The sequence below is a fragment of the Octodon degus genome, unplaced genomic scaffold (assembly GCF_000260255.1).
Source record: "Octodon degus isolate 3935 unplaced genomic scaffold, OctDeg1.0 scaffold00438, whole genome shotgun sequence".
NCBI classification, from domain to species: Eukaryota; Metazoa; Chordata; class Mammalia; order Rodentia; family Octodontidae; genus Octodon; species Octodon degus.
In genome coordinates, this window is record NW_004525014.1 from 83,957 (window position 1) to 87,757 (window position 3,801).

Genomic DNA, 3,801 nt, shown 5'->3' on the forward strand with positions numbered 1-3,801 from the left:
AAAATGTATTCGCTATGGGCCCTCACTAACTGAACTGAAAGCATTCATAGGTCTGCTGTACTTAAGAGGGAATTATCATAGTTATCACAGGAATGTGAATGATTTCTGGAAAAGATGGATCAAAATGATATAGCAGTATATGCCCCATGGGGTTGGCTATGTAGCTCAGTAATGCATCCCCTTCCTAAGAGTTAAAGGGCCTGAGTTTAATTCCCATGATCCCCCAAAATACTATACCCATGTAGATTGAAGACTTATGATGCTTCCAATTTAAGCGTTATCTTGGAACAGCCACCAGGTCCTTCTGTGTTACAGTAACGAATCTAGCAGTGCTGTGAACAGACTGCTTGCTTCCCTCTCCCAAATTAATTCAAATATGGCATTCAACAATTGATATACCAGTTTCCTATTGATACTAATATGATAAGCCCACAAGTTCTTATTGACCATTGCAGGAACTGTACAGAGGAACAGGGCAGAATTTTCAAAAGGAATATTACAATTTTAAAAGTGAAAAGTGTATAGTACAATCTTTGGATTTTAGGAAGATGTAATATTGGTCTCAAAGATGGCAAAGAAATGCAAACAGGTAGGGCTGATTTCAGCATTGCACTGATGCAAATACTGATAGGGAAACACTGACAAAGTGGAAGGCTTAGATGAAAACCATACAAGAAATCCCGTGGTACAATAGATGCTGTTGACAAGTTATGTAGCAAATATGGTACCAATGGAAAAACAAAGCACTGGCCAACACACGTTTTACTTGATCCTAAACATGTGGCATAGATAGTTCAATAGTTCACCAAGAAAATATCAAGCACAAATATAATGGAAAACATTGTTTTGGAGCACTAAGATTCGAGCTCATAGAGATCATTGATAGCAGAGGAACACAGATTGGTTCTGCCTGCGGAACTATGCAAACATACTTGTGGGGCACACTGGCCAGGCAGGCACAGCACCAAAAACGCCTACTATAGCAACAGGGAAACAAACACAAAGATAAAAAAGAACAGAAAAACAAAATACATGGCTTATCAGCGTGAGCAATGCCAAACATGCAGTTGTTATGTGTAATGACTGCCTAGCTGGGAAGGCTGCAGTAAAGATTATTTCTGGCTGCACATTGTATGTACACTGTGGCTCATATGTGGTTTTATTTTGTATGTGATCTTTTAGGGTTTGTAAGCAAATAAACAGCTAAAGGAAACATGTTGATGTCTATTCTAAGCATTCTTTATAAATCTGCTATTTTAGTAATTGACATTTTATTTACCTTCTAAGTGCATGTTTTACAATACAATTGGAAGCTCATGACAATTTGGGAAGAGAGGGCAGTGGGCAGGAGGCCCAAGCAGGAGAGTCGCTAAGCATGAGTACTGTCTGTGTAAGCAATTTGTGCGTACAGGCTGCAAATGTCATTCCTAAAGACTGCTGAAGCTAAGCTTCTTTATGTTGTAGAGTTCTAACAGCTACCTAAGAAAGGTAACAGAAACAATCATTTAGTCTACAAAATATGTACACAGAGATAGTGAGAGAGGGAGAGAGAGATAGATAGATGAATCGATGATAGATAATAGATGATAGATAGAAAAATAGATGATAGATGAAAGATAACTTGTATATAGACAGATGGATAGATAGATGATAGATAGATGATGGATGATAGATAGATAGATAGATAGATAGATAGACAGACAGACAGACAGACAGACAGACAGACAGACAGACAGACAGATAGGCAGGCAGACAGAGAGACAGACAGATTTGGAACATATTCATGCTATCACCAAGGACAGGAAGAAATCAAACAAAGCCTATTAAAGTAATTATGAAGGTAGGCAAAAGTGCCTGAGTTAGGAGCTTGGGATCTGAGATCCCATCACACTGTGACAGGTTCCAGCAAGCCACTTGGAAAGCAGGGTTCATAACCCTGATGAAAGAAACCAAGGGACAAATGCTTACTGCTGTTCATCTTGGGAGCTGTTTCCTACCTACTCTCTGGGGCAGCTTAATCCTCTCTGCATTTTGTCTTCCTTCTCAAGCCTCTTCCTTGCTTAAATTTCTTCCCTGCAAATCATGACTGGTGCTGATCATTCAGCCTGCCTAGCTGCTCACCCAGGACAAGGCACTCCTGTGATACTATTATTGATAGTTAACTTATGTGGAAGCGTTATAGATAGCCAGACAGGGCTGGCCCTGGACAGAGTGGTGCAGAAGAGAAGAACATATTACACGGGTTACAAGCATGGCTGGAGGCGGATTCCTCATAGGTCAGGCTTAAAGAGAAGCAAAAATGATGACACACATTTACTTCCCCTGGAGATGAACTCCACTTTCCTACATTCTAAAGAGGTGCCAGCCACCTGGGATGGGGGACCAAATCATCCCTGGCGCATTCCTGTGGGAAGGTCCTTGTTCATTCCGTGTACTTTTGCTTTGTCGCTTGCTTCTCCATTCAATCTTCAGTTCATCAACATCACCTAAGTGGCTACACTTGTCTCTTATGGCTTGGCCATAGTCTGGTCCCCACTTATCTTCACCTCAGTTCCAGGATTTGCTCTATAAAATTCCCTTGAAAAGGGTGTCCCGTGCCAAATACTTGGGATTGCTTTTATCTCTGTTAAATAGAAGCTTTTTTTCACTCAATAAATGCTTCCAACTCTTGACCTGCTTTTTTGCTAGAATTCATTCTTTGATTTTAGAAAACATGAGCTTGGAATATTGACTACCTAGCACCTGGGAGTTATATTTCACTTGTATTATTTGAATTATTCTGATGTCCAGTATCATCCCTGTAACGTATGCCCCATATCAATGGAATCATGCATTTGCTTACCATATATTTCCTGATGAAAGCTTTTATCATTCCACTTGTGATAATGTCAGTCACAGAACAAATATATGTTTGAAAATTTCATCTATGCTAATTTTGTGAAAAAATAACAACAAAACACTCTCCCAAAATCAAAATAAGAACAAAATCAATCCTGAGAGAACACTACTGAGTAGTCTCAATAAAACATAAGTGTTGTACTTCACAGATTTAATTAATTATATGCCATTTAAAAAGCAAAGCTTATCTACAGTTAAGATCATGGTGAGAGAATGTATTTATGTTCTTCCATGTGGAAATTTGCAGGGAAGATGGAAAATCTTTTGCTCATTTTCTCTCACAGCAGTTGACTTGGAATCATGCCCAGTATGGGTTCTCGCTTCCCGGGCCCAGAGGAGCAGATGCTGCCCTTCCCTGAGTGCTATTGCACGGGGCACCCTGGACTTACCAGGCTGGGCATCAAGGGACAAAGGCTCTGATTGAGTTCACAGGTGCTCACCACTCTGCATGACGTCGCAGTAGGTGTGCTTCAGACCCGACTTGTGGTAGAGTGTACACTTGATCAACACCCGAGGAAACCTTCTAGGGTGATTGAATTAACCACAGAATTAAAAAAGAAAAATATACAAAAATATAAGTGAGTTATATCAAAAAGATAAAAGTGACTTATATCAAGGAAAATAAACATCAAGGAAAGTCTCAGTTCCTTACATTGTTGTCTAAATTTCTTTCAGAATAACTATAAAATTTTTCAAATTTCTACATAGAAAATATTTGAAAAGGATTTAGCCAACACTGACTCATATTAATTATCATTTTTAATATTGGTGTGTTTAAGAAAAGATATAATAAGCATTGTATAAGAATATACATATATATAAAGCTTAACAAAGTAATGCTAATATATTCAAAGCAGGTTTGCAGACACAACAGAGTTGTAATCAGCACAGCAAAACACAACC